This window comes from Muscardinus avellanarius (assembly GCF_963383645.1).
Source record: "Muscardinus avellanarius genome assembly, chromosome: 10".
Taxonomy (NCBI): domain Eukaryota; kingdom Metazoa; phylum Chordata; class Mammalia; order Rodentia; family Gliridae; genus Muscardinus; species Muscardinus avellanarius.
In genome coordinates this window covers 65914195-65928247 of record NC_137796.1, presented here as the reverse complement: position 1 = coordinate 65928247, position 14053 = coordinate 65914195, and positions in this window count along the sequence as shown.

Below are 14053 nucleotides of genomic sequence, written 5' to 3'. Positions count from 1 at the left end.
CTCAGCTTCTTAGGCCCTCTGCAACTTAGTGAGACCCTGTTTCAAAATAAAGAATAAAAAAATTGGGCTGGATGTGGTGGCGCACACTTGTAATCCCAGTACTTGGGAGGCTGAGGCTGGAGGATTGTGGTTCGGGGACAGCTTCTGCTACTTAGTGAGGCCCTCCGCAACTTAGTGAGACCCTGTTTCAAAATAAAGAATAAAAAATAGGGCAGGGGTATAGCTTGGAGGTCAAATGCCCCTGGGTTCCATCCCCAGACCTGCCCCCCGCGCCCCCCAAAATTGGAGTTTGGAGGTAAATAATCCCTGGGTTCAATCCCGAGCAACACACACAGACGCGCGCGCGCGCACACACACACACACACACACACACACAGAAAAGGAGACTCAGCGCCTAGCCAGCCTCGCCCTAATCCTCTCTTGCTATGTAAAGTAACATATTCATGGGTTCTAGAGATTAGGATATAGACACAGTTTTTCCTACCACACCATCCTTTTCAAAATCTGTCTTTTGATTTTTCTATGATTTTATAAGCTTCCTCAATATAATTCACATCAGTTTCATTCTGTTTAAATTAGGGTGGAGCAACTCCACTATTACTTGCAATTAACTGAAACAGCAGATTTATATCTGATTTCTTATCCCCACCTATGATGATGATGATGATGGTGATTTTGATTTTACTTGTATGTCAATTAGAGGGGAGGTGATTTTGATTTTACTTGTATGTCAATTAGAGGGGAGTTGGAATTCAAGTCGTCTCAAAGCCCACTGTCTTGGGGGTCATGTGTCTAAATTACAGCGGAGCCCAGGCTACCAGAACAACTGATCTCACAGAGGTTCGTCTTTGAGGAAGATGTGTTCAGTGTGGGTAATTCTAACCACAAACCCCCATGACCAACATCCGCTTCCTTTCCACAACTGAGGAACCCCAAGTACCACCAGCCTTGACTCACACATCAACATGGTCCAGAAAGCTTTGAGGTGGCTTGCAAACCTAACTACTGCCTGAAGAGAGAGGAAAGACGATAAAATAAAAAAGAATCAAAGAAGCCAGAGAGGAAACTGCCAAAGCAATAAACGGGTGGGAGGCAAATATGGAAAGATGCTTCAGGAAATGAGACCAGTAGCAAACATCCCACACTGCTTTCAGGAACTAGGGCATTCTGTCCAGCTGCCTGGGGACACATATATCTAGCTGGTATGCACTGGTCCAGTTCCACCAGTTGGAGAATATCAAAATTCTAACTGGGTAGTGGCACACGCCTGTAATCCTAGTACTTGGGAGGCTGAGACAGGAGGATCGCAGGTTCAAGGCCAATCTCAGCAATTTAGTGGGGCCCTGTTTCAAAATGAAAAATAAAATAGGGCTGGGGGTATAGCTCAGAGAGAATGTCCCAGATTCAATCCCCAGTAAAACATACACGTATGCAAGTACACACACTCCCTAAATTCTTAATCCCACTGGGTAAATTTACCCGGTTCTGAGCCCTGATTTGTCTACCTTCCCTGCTGAATTCTTCCTATACTCTCCACCCCTCCCTCCATGACCCAGCAACCAGAATGTAACACCTGGCATAGTTTTTTGACTCTCATGTCTCTGACAGGCCAGGGCCCATCTCATGTGGACTGTGAAGTGCTAAACACCAGCCTAGGCTTAAATAAGAAACATTGCTGGGTATGGTGGTGCATGCCTGTAATACTTGGGAGGCTGAGATAGAAGGATCACAGGTTTGAGGCCAGTCTCAGCAATTTAGCAAGGCCCTGTTTTTTTCTATTTATTTATTTATTTATTTATTTATTTATTTATTTATTTATACTGGGGATTGGACTCAAGGGCATTCTGCCTCTGAGCTATAGCCCCAGCCCTATTTTTTATTCTTTATTTGGAAACAGGGTCTCACTAAGTTGTGGAGGGCCTCACTAAGTAGCTGAGGCTGGCCATGAACCTGTGATCCTCCTATCTCAGTCGCCCAAGTACTGAGATTACAAGCATGCATCACCATGCTCGGCTAGCAGTAGGTTTTAAAGTTCTCTCCATGGTGGTGCATGCTTGTAATCCCAGCATTTGGGAGGCTGAGACAGGAGGATCGCGGTTCGCAGACAGCCGCAGCTATTTAGGCCCTTTGCAACTCAGTGAGACCCTCTTTCAAACTAAAGAATAAAAAATAGGGCTGGGGGTATAGATCAGAGGTAGAATGCCCCTGGGTTCCATCCCCAATACTGAAAAAAGAAATCCATATCCCGACACAGGAGAGGTCCACCACCTTTTTAGATTCTTGTATATAATTTAATCTTGTAGATATATGGATAGCACAAGGATAGTTTGAGAAAAACTGGATGAGAGACAGTAGGTAGGCAGTACTGGCAAGAATGAAATTGTCCTCAAACCACTACCATAAAGAAAAAGTTTGTCTTAGGAGTGAAAATGGTAGAAAAATTGCATCCAGGCCGATTAGCAGGCAGACTGAAGGGAAGGGGCTTCTTTTTTGCGGGTCTGGGGATGGAACCCAGGGGCATTCGACCTCCGAGCTACACCCACTGCCCTTTTTTTTTTTTTTTTTTTTTGCTGTTGTTGTACTGGGGTTCCTGGAAGCCCTTCTACCTCCGGGCTACACTACCAGACCTATTTTATATTTTTGAAACAGGGTCTCTTATGCCAGCGGGGCTGGCTTCGAACCTGCGTGATCCTCCTGTCTCAGCCTCCCAAGAGCGGGGATTACAAGCGTGCGCCACCACGCCTGGCCCCTGCCCTATTTTTTATTCTTTATTTTGAAACCGAGTCTCACTGAGTTGCAAAGGGTCTCACTAAGTAGCTGAGGCTGTCCGCGAACCGCGATCCTCCTGTCTCAGCCTCCCAAATGCTGGGATTACAAGCGTGCGCCACCACACCTGGCTGGGAAGGGGCTTGTAGCGTGCACAGAGCAAGGAAGGAAAGAAGGAGCTGGAGAAAGGACAGAGTGCTAATTCAGCAGAGGAACCTTTTGGACTCGGCATGGTGAAGGAAAAAAGGAGAAGGAGAAATTAGGATTTTGCAAGAAGGAAGAAGGAAACAAAGAGAATCCAGTCCACTCAACCTCTTTTTTTCTCTCTCCCTTGCAAAGGCTCGCTAGTAGAAACTGTAGTTCACTACAGCGACAGAAGAGGGCACTATTGAATTAAAAATCTTTACAGCAGCTCTCAGGTGTGTGAAATATTTAGAAGTTTCTCAAGAAATGTGCAAAACACCCCACAGCGCCAGCCTGGCTTAATAGAAATACTAATGAGCTCAATCAGTCTTCATTACCAAACACTGCTTCAAAAATAACACCTGTAATCACAGTATTTGGGAGGTTGAGACTGGAGAATAGCAGGTTCAAAGTCAGACTCAGGAAATCAGCAAGACTTGCAGAAACTTAGGAAGATCCTGTTTCAAAAGAAAAATAAAAGCCGGGCGTGGTGGTGCACGCTTGTAATCCCAGCGCTTGGGAGGCTGAGACAGGAGGATCACACAGGTTCAGCTACTTAGTGAGGCTCTCAGCAACTTAGTGAGACCCTGTTTCCAAATAAAGTATAAAATAGGTCTGGGAGTATAGCCTGGAGGTAGAAAAGTCCCTGGGTTCCACCCCCAGTACTACACACAAAAAAATAAAAATAAATAAAAAATTAAAAAAAAAATAAAAAAGGGCTGGGGGTGTAGTAGCTTGGAAGTAGAATAGCCTAGGTTTAATCCCCAATAACACAAATGTAGCTCAGTGGTAGAATGCCCTGGGGCTCAATCTCTAGTACCACAACAATAAATAATACATAAATATTAAAAAAAACCAGAAAATTAAAGTAAAAAAAATTCAGTCATATATACTTGAGTATCATAGACAGGTCATGTGGTGTGACCTCATGCTTAAACTATCTTTTTTGGGACTAGGGATTGAACCCAGGGGCATTCTACTGAGCTACACCTGAGTCCTTTTTATTTTATTTTATTTATATTTTTTGTGGTACTAGGGATGGAACCCAGGTGCATTCTACCTCCAAGTAATAACTCCAGCATTATTATTATTATTATTATTATTATTATTATTATCATCATCATCATTATTATTATTATTTGGTACTGGGATTGGAACCCAGGTGCATTCTATCTCTGAGCTATACCCCCAGCCCTATTTTTTATTCTTTATTTTGAAACAGAGTCTCACTGAGTTCCAAAGGGCCTCACTAAGTAGCTGAGGCTGTCGGCAAACTGTGATCCTCCTGTCTCAGCTTCCCAAATGCTGGGATTATAAGCATGCACCACCAAGCCCAGCTTCCAGCCCTATTTTTTATTCTTTAGTTTGAACCAGGGTCTCTCTGAGTTGCAAAGGGCCTCACTAAGTAGCTGAGGCTGTCCGTACTGAAGTCCCTCTGCTTCAGCTTTCAAAATGCTGGGATTAAAAGCATGCACCTGGCTCATTTTTTTGTTTTTGTTTTGATACATGTTTTTGCTAAATTGCTGAGGCTGGCTTTGAATCTGCAATCCTCCTGTCTCAATCTCCCAAATCCTGGGATTATAGGTGTGTGCCACCATGCCCAGCCTCATGTGTTTTTTTTTTTTTTTTTGGTGGTACTGGGGATGAAACCCAGGGGCCTTCCACCTGCAGGCTACATTCCCAGACCTATTGTATATTTTATTTGGAAACAGAGTCTCTTAAGCTGGCTTCGAACCTGTGCGATCCTCCTGTCTCAGCCTCCCAAGCACGGGGATTACAAGCGTGTGCCACCACGCCCAGCCTGGCCTCATGTTTAAACTATTAAACCAGCCGGGCATGTGGTGGCGCACACTTGTAATCCCAGCATTCCGGAGGCTGAGACCGAAGCATCATGGTTCGGGGACAGCCTCAGCTACTTAGTGAGGCCCTTTGTAACTTAGTGAGACCTGGTTTCAAAATAAAGAATAAAAGAGCAGAGGGTGTAGCTTGGAGATTGAATGGCCCTGGGTTCCATCCCCAGACCCACAAAAACAAAACAAAAGAACAACAAAAAGTATTAAAGACAAACTGCTTTGCAGTGTGGTGGGGTCACCGTGGTTTCCAGCACTGTGACACACACAGTTATACTTGTGTATCGTGATTCCAAGACCACAAGCTTCCAAAAGTGCCTGAGTTGGGACCAGGGAGTAAGCATCGGAACCAACCGAGTGCTGCCGAGGAACGGTCAGAGTGCGTTCAGCGTTCATCGTCCTCTCCTCCGCACCACCCGGGGAGCCTGCCCAGGCTGAGCATGTGGCTTCCTCACTATGATTCTCCTGCAGAAATCAGTCCTACAGTTACCAGAGTAACTGACGTGGAATGCACAGGAGAGAAACAGCTAACAGTTGAAAATATATCCTCTTGCTCCAGGTTGCTCTTATGGGGAAAGCCAATCGTGTTTTTCCTACACACCGTCATTTTGTGCGCTCCCTTCGCACAGCCCGGGTGTTGGGTGTGTCCTGGGTGTGGGAGGATGGTGTGCTGTATCCCTGGATTCCACGAACTAGGTGGCAGTAGCTCCCCGACTTCTGGCATCAGAGGTGATCACCTTCCTGTTGTATTTTATTCTTTCTCTCTCCCCTCCCTCCTTTCTCCTTCCTTCCTTCCTTCCTTCCTTCCTTTTTCTTTTTTCTTCCTTTCTTCCTTTTCTTTTTCTTTTGTACCAGGGGCATTCTGCCTCCAAGGTACATCCTCAATCCTATTTTTTTATTCTTGATTTTAAAACAGGGTCTCAATGAGTTGCAGAGGGCTTCACTAAGTAGTAGCTGAGTGCTGGGCCAGGTGGGCTCCATGGAGGTGGACCACACAACCTGCATCTGACCCTTCTGAGGGTCTCGGTGAGCCGAGTCCCTCCTTCCTGGTCGGAAGCTCTCTGGGGGCTGATGGCAACTCTGGAGGACCTGTAACATGCCCACACGCAGCCTGGAGCAGGAGGGCGGGCTTCTCTTCGGCGCACCTGCCCTCTTTCCTTTACAGGTGCACACAGAAGCGGGGTGGCTGGCTCATATACGGGTCTAGTTTGACCTCATGTCCTCCGCAAAGGCTGTATGACAGCCTGAATTTTCAGAGTCTGGTTGCTCTCAGTGTGATATTCTCTAACACCGTCTGTTTCCCTGCGGGTGACATAATCTTGGTTTTCTTTGTAGCAGAGTACGACTCTCTTGTGCGTCTATGCCATATTTTCTTTCTATGTCCCTGGGCAGCTGGCTGGCCCTGGCATCCTGCAGGTGACTGCACGCAGCATGCACGCAGGTTGATGGATTTTCTCTGCAATGTGGTCATGGACTTCCTCTTCACGCATGGAGCCTGTTTGTGGGGTGTGGACTCTGGTCATCCACCCAGCACCCTCTCCCCTCCCTCACAGCCTCCTGAGCACTGGAGTGCAGAGCCAGGGAACTCAAGTGGAGCAGAGGACTAGCTTTGGGACTAAGGAGAAAAAGCCTGCTCAGTGGTCTGGGCCCATTGTAAAGTGAGTACCAGAAAAAGAAGCTTAGTGTTTGTCTTGCAGATGCTGGGAGGCATGCAGGGGTCTAGAGGAGGAAAGGAGCCGGGCATGGTGGCGCACGCTTACAATCCCAGCGCTTGGGAGGCTGAGACAGGATTGCACAGGTTCAAAGCCAGCCTCAGCTACTTAGTGAGGCTCTCAGCAACTTAGTGAGACCCTGTTTCCAAATAAAGTATAAAATATGTCTGGGAGTGCCGGGCATGGTGGCGCAGGCTTGTAATCCCAGCATTTGGGAGGCTGAGACCGGAGGATCGCGGTTCGCGGACAGCCTCAGCTACTTAGTGAGGCCCTCTGCAACTCAGCAAGACCCGGTTTCAAAATAAAGAATAAAAAATAGGACAGGGGGTGTAGCTCGGAGGTCAAATGCCCCTGAGTTCCATTCCCAGACCCGAAAAAAAAAATAGGTCTGGGAGTATAGCCCGGAGGTAGAAAAGCCCCTGGGTTCCACCCCCAATAACAGAAAAAAAAAAAAAAAGACCATCAGAGTAAGATCTGCTGAATTGCTGGATGTTCTTTATCTGCTTTTACTGCTCTCTGCCTTCATGAACGACACTCCCTCTTTTTGAATTGTCCTTTAAATATTTCTTTTTATTGATGCATCTTAATTGTCCACGAGAGTGAGATTTAGTCATAATTTCATATATGTGTATAACATTATTTGGTTTCCTTTCCCACACCTCCCCTTTTCCTCCTTCCCCCTGTCCCCTTGCACTACTCTGCTCGGTCTTTCTCTGAATTTTCATGGGAATCCCTTTTCTTTCCTTTTTCCCCCCTCTCTCTAGCCTCCACATATGAGAAAAAAATAACATAAGAATTGTGTTTTATTTTTTTTATTTTATTTATTTTTTTTGGTGGTACTGGGGTTCCTGGAAGCCCTTCTACCTCCGGGCTACACTCCCAGACCTATTTTTACATTTTTATTTGGAAACAGGGTCTCCTAAGCCAGCGTGCGCGGCTGGCTTCGAACCTGCGCGATCCTCCTGTCTCTGCCTCCCAAGCGTGGGGATTACAAGCGTGCGCCACCACGCCCGGCAAGAATTGTGTTTTAAATCCTAAGTTATTGGTTTAAATTCTCAACAAACACTGCATCACCATATTGCCTATCCCAAGGGTCCCCCCTGTCATCCTCCTGACATCAGGGGCTCATGCTGTAAGGGGGTGGGGGAGGTCCATTCCATGGATTTATTATGAACATGCCCTCTACTAGCAGGTGGCTTATTTTAAATGCTAGCCGAGCATGGCGGTGCATGCCTGCTATTCCAGTACGTGGGAGGCTGAGACAGGAGGATTGCAGGTTCAAGCCCAGACTCAGTAAGAAGTGAGAATCTCATTAATCTAGTGAGACCCTGCTTCAAAATAAAAATAAAAAGTAGGGCTGGGGGGTGTAGCTCAGATATAGAATGTCCCTAAAAGCTGGGTGTGGTGGCACACACCTGTAATCCTAGTGCTTGGGAGGCTGAAACAGGAGGATTGCACAGGTTTGAAGCCAGCCTCAGCTACTTAGTGAAGCTCTCAGCAACTTAGTGAGACTCTTTTTTTCTAATAAAGTAAAAAAAAAAAAATAGGTCTGGGAATATAGCCTGGAAGTAGAAAAGCCCCGGAGTTCCACCTCTAGTACCACCAAAAAAAAAAAAAAAAAATAGAATGTCTCTGAGTTCAATCCCTAGTAACACACACACACACACACACACACACACACACACACACACAAATAAATAAATAATAAATAAATAAATTAAAAATAGGGATGGGGGTAAACGCAAAGGCAGAATGCTGTATAATCCAAAGAAAGATACAATAGGTCTCACTCCACTGACCCACTGACTATAAGCCTTTTTTTGTGTGGTACTGGGGATAGACCCCAGGGGCCTTCTACCTCTGGGACATTTTATTTTTTATTTTTATTTGGAAACAGGGTCTCACTAAGTTGCTGAGGCTGGCTTCGACCCTGCCGTCCTCCAGTCTCGGCCTCCTACATACTAGGATTACAAACACGCAGCACCACACCTGGCTGATTATATGCTTCTTAGAGAAATAAGTGGCTACAGTACAAATCTTGCATTAGTGGGTTTTTTTTTTTTTTTTTGGTACTGGGGATTGAGCCCAGGGGCATTCTACTTCTGAGCTACACTCCAGCCCTATTTTATTTTTTATTTTGAGACAGGGTCTCAGAGCCAGGCACAGTGGTGCATTCTTATAATTCCAGGACTTGGGAGGCTGAGACAGGAGGATCACAGGTTTGCAGCCAGCCTCAGCTACTTAGTGAGATACTTAGCAGTTTAGCAAGACCCTGTTTCCAAATAAAAAATAAAGTTGGTCTGGAAGTGTAGTTCAGAGGTAGAATGCCTCTGGGTTCAATCCCCAGTACCACATACACACACAAAAGAAGACAAAGAAGAAGGAGGAGGAGGAGGAAGAAGAGGAGGAAGAAGAGGAGGAAAGAAAAAAGAAAAAAATAAAAGAAACAAGGTCTCATTAGATTGCTGAGAGTCAAAGTCAGGTGTGTAACCCTAGCATTTGGGAGGCTGAGATAGGAGGATTGTGGTTCACGGACAGCCTCAGCTACTTAGTGAGGCCCTTTGCAATTCAGTGAGACCCTGTTTCAAAATAAAGAATAAAAAATAGGGCTGAGGAATGTAGCTTGAAGGTAGAATGTGCCTGTGTTCCATCTCCAGTACCAATAAAATAAAATAAAATAAAATAAAATAAAATAGTTGAGGGTCTTGCTAAGTTGTTGAGGCTAGCCTTGAACCTGAGATTCATTCTCCTGTCTCAGTCTCCCAAGTACTGGGGTTACAGGTGTGTGCAACCATGTTTGGCAGGACTTTTTTTTTTTATACTGGGGTTTCTGGAAGCCCTTCTACCTCTGGGCTATACTCCTAGACCTATTTTATACTTTTTTTAAAAAAAAATTGGAAACAGGGTCTCTCTCTTTTTTTTGGTGGTACTGGGGTTCCTGGAAACCCTTCTATTTCCGGGCTACACCCCCAGACCTATTTTATTTTATACTTTTTATTTGGAAACAGGGTCTCTTAAGTCAGTGCGACTAGCTTTGAACCTGTGCCATCTTCCTGTCTCCACCTCCCAAACGCGGGGATTACAAGCGTGCGCCACCACGCCCAGCAGGACTCTCTGATTCTAAGGTGGGGATATGGAAGGAAACAAAATAGGGGAACCCTAGGCAGCACTGTCTCAATAAATACTTCTATATTCAGCCCTGCATTCAGGAGTTTTGTTTTTGGAGAAGTAGGCTAAGCCACATGACTTTTAAGCTATTAGACGGAAAATAGAGACCAAAACAGAGAGAGTTAACTTCCACAGCTGGGCATGGTGGTGCACGCTTGTAATCCCAGTGCTTGGGAAGCTGAGAGGTAATGGCAGAAGTAAAAAGGAGGCAAACTGGAAAGAAAGGATTAAAAGTATAGTTTTAAAATTTAGAAACTTCATTCTCTTCACCCTGCAAAGGCTGCTCTTTCTTAGACAAAAGCCCTTAATAGGCCACACTTTTAATCAGAATAGCCCAGCCGGGTGTGGTGGCACACACTTGTAATCCCAGCATTTGGGAGGCTGAGACTGGAGGATTGTGGTTCATGGACAGCCTCAGCTACTTAGCGAGGCCCTCTGCAACTTAGTGAGACCCTGTTTCAAAATAAAGAATAAAAAATAGGGCAGGGGGTGTAGCTTGGAGGTAGAGTGCCTCTAGGTTCCATTCCCAGACCCCCCCCCCACACACACACAAAAAAAAAAAGTCGATCTGGCCTGTCCCTTCTTAGGCAATAGTTTAATAGTTTAGGCCCATAATTTTTTTTTTTATTTTTTATTTTTGGTGGTACTGGGGGTGGAACCCAGAGGTTTTTCTACCTCCGGGCTATACTCCCAGACCTATTTTATATTTTATTTGGAAATAAAGTCTCACTAAGTTGCTGAGAGTCTCACTAAGTAGACAAGGCTGGCTTTGAACCTGTGTGATCCTCCTGTCTCAGCCTCCCAAGAACTGGGATTACAAGTGTGGGTCACCACACTCAGCTAGGCCCATACTTTTAACATCAAGATGGCCTATCTTCCCACTTGAAATTCCTGTGATTTGTGGTAAACAAAGGATCCCTCCCAAAGGTCTGAACTTGGGTTGAGCCCAGGCATCATCCAGAACCTGACCAAAACAGAAAGACCTTGCATACCAGATAAGCAAACCACAAATTTCTGCTTCTGTAAACCTGCTTGCTTATTTTAGCATAATAGATGGATCACCCACTTGCGATTTTCTCCCTTATAAACTCTCACCCCTCCAGTTAATAAAGGCTTCAATTGGCACATTTCCCTGGACTCTCGAGTCTCTCATTTCTTGCAAAACCTGTATACAACAGAGACAGGAGGATCGTGCAGGTTTGCGGCCAGCCTCACTACTTAGTGAGGCTCTCAGCACCTTAGTGAGACCCTGTTTCCAAATAAAATATAAAATAGGTCTGGGAGTGTAGCCCAGAGGTAGAAGTCCCTGGACTCCATCCCCAGTAACACACACACACACACACACACACACACACACACACACACAAATAGGGCTGAAAGTGTAGCTTGCAAATAGAATGCCTCTGGGTCCAATCCCTAATACCGCAACAGAGAGGGAGGGAGGAAAAGAGGGAGGGAGGGTGAGAGAGAGAGAGAGAGAGAGAGAGAGAGAGAGAGAGAGAGAGAGAAATGAGAGATTGAGATATCTAATTTTTAGCGATATTCCACTATAAGAAAAGGAACTAAGAATGGAGAAAGGCAAACTCACCATAAATAAAGCATGCTGCATCCATCGGGTGTTCCAAAGATGGCGAAATAATCCCATCCAGCAGACAACTAAGCAAAGAAGAATAAACAGTATCTCAAACAGAAATAAGATCTTAACATGTTGGGAATTAAAAATTATCTCTCTATAATCACACTGAATGTAAACGGCCTCAACTCCCCAATAAAAAGACATAAAGTGGCAAAATGGATTAAAAGACAGAATCCATCCATCTGCTGCTTACAAGAAACACACCTTACAAGTAAAGATAGGAACAAACTCAAGGTAAAGGGCTGGAGCAAGGTAATCCATGCTAATGGTACTCAAAGACAAGCAGGAGTAGCAACTATGATATCAGACAAGTTAGACTTCAAACCCAAACTTATTAGAAGAGACAAAGAAGGTCACATTTTACTGGTAAAAGGAATAATCCAGCAAGAGGAAATAACACTAATCAACATCTATGCCCCAAACATAGGGGCAGCTACTTTCATAAATCAAACACTTTGTGACATGAAGTCACACATAAATCCCAACACAATAATACTGGGAGACTTCAACATACCTCTCACAACACTAGACCGATCTTCCAGACAAAAGGTCAGTAAAGATGCCTCAGAACTAAAGAACATCATTAATCAAATGGACCTGTTGGACACATATAGAGTATTTCACCCAACTACAGAGGAGTTTACAGTTTTCTTAGCTGCTCATGGAACCTTCTCCAAAATAGATTATATCCTGGGACACAAAAATTTAAAAAATTTGGGAGCACTAGAAAATTTAAAAAATGTTACATACTTCCCTGTGTCATTTCAGACCATAATGGAATGAAACTAGAAATCAACTATAAGAAGACCCAGAGAAACAACATAAACATGTGGAGGCTGAACACCACACTTCTGAATGAAGAGTGGGTCATAGAAGATGTAAGAGGTGAAATCAAGAAATTTCTAGAAACAAATGAAAATAAAGACACAACATACCAAAGATGGCGAAATAGATGATGTAAATGGGAAGACTCCACTGCAGACTGATGTTGTGTTAAGGTCCTAAGACACCCGGTGTGACCCATGTGATTTTTTTCAGTGTGCGATGACAAGCTCCTCACAGGGGAAGGAGCGATGGAACCTGAGGATAAGGCAGGTAGCTCAGAGTAGGACCGGTGGCCACACAGTAGCTCTCCTTGCCCCCAGAGTGATGCGTTGGATGCATCATCTTTTGCTGCAATCGTTGTGTTGAAAGGACCCTGAATCCTCCTGTGCACGCAGGAGCACACCTTTTTTTCCATCTGCAGGTTTGTGCGTGCTGGGTTCCGCTTGGGGCCAGGTGTGCCCCGGCACCTGCTCTTTTCAGCACCAGCGGCAGGGACAGCGCCCGCCTTGGCGGTGCTGGCCTCAAGGGCTCTGGGACCAGCTGAGAGTTCTCTTTGGATTCCCGCTGAGAGCCTCGTGAGGCCAGTGCCCTGTCTTTAGCAGAGTCCTTTGTTGAGAGCCATCTTAGCCCATGTGATGAGGTCACCATTTTGGACCAGCTTAGATATGTACATAGTACATGCTGAGTGGAGATTGTCTGCAAGCAGACAGACTTCCTTGGATGAATGGAACCAGAAGGTGGACTTTGATGGCCTCCTCTTCTCCTGGAAACGTTTACCTCGCTCCTCCCTAAACCTGGCTCATGATTGCTACTCTCTAAACTTGGACAGCAAACCTAAACTTACACTTGTGACCTCTTTGCCTTATGCTTTTTAAAATTTTTTATTATTTATTTATTTATTTATTTTTTGTGGTACTGGGGTTCCTGGAAGCCCTTCTACCTCCGGGCTACACTCCCAGACCTATTTTTACATTTTTATTTGGAAACAGGGTCTCCTAAGCCAGCGCGGGGCTGGCTTCGAACCTACGCGATCCTCCTGTCTCTGCCTCCCAAGCGCGGGGATTACAAGCGTGCGCCACCACGCCCGGCTGCCTTATGCTTTTTAAAAATCTTCAATTGAAGAGCCAGGCCTGGTGGCACTCGCTTGTAATCCCAACATTTGAGAGGCTGAGATAGGAGGATTGTGGTTTGCAGATAGCTTCAGCTACTCAGTGAGGCCCTTTCAACTCAGTGAGACCCTGTTTCAAAACAGAGGATAAAAAAATAGGGCTGGGGGTGTAGATCAGAGGCAGAACGTCCCTGGGTTCCATCCCCAGTACTTAAAAAAAAATCGTCAATAAAAGAAAGTTGCTGGCTGAGGGAGGACAGGGAAATTGCCTGGCCCCTCCCCGGCCGACCCCAATATTATTAATAATAATAATGTTGGATCCAGAGTTGTTCATGCGAGGGACTTTAGCCAGCAGCAAGGTTGGCGGCATCCAGACCGTCACAGTCCTTCCGTCGCGCGTGGATGGGTCTCTCTGGGCAGCTGTCCAGGAAGTCCTTGTAAGCACAGATCTTGAGCAATGGCCAATCTTGTTTGTTTCTTCCTTTTATGGGTGTGTGTGTATCACAATCCAGTCTGGCCCGAAACCTGTCGCTCCAAACATTGTTTTGTTCTTAGCCTATTTTTAGAGAGGGTGTCTTTTTTTTTTTTTGGTACTGGGGCTTGACCCCAGGGCATTGCAGTATCGAGGCAAGTGTTTCATGCTAAGCTACATCCCGGCTTGAGGCATTATTTTGTAGATTTTCTCCCCCTCTTTTCATTGTATTGTTGAAAGGACAAACAGAAAGGCATGATCACTTTGAAGGCAGAAGCAGGAGTCAAAACTATGTCAATTGTAATTTAAAAAATTGTAACTGGAGCTGGGAGT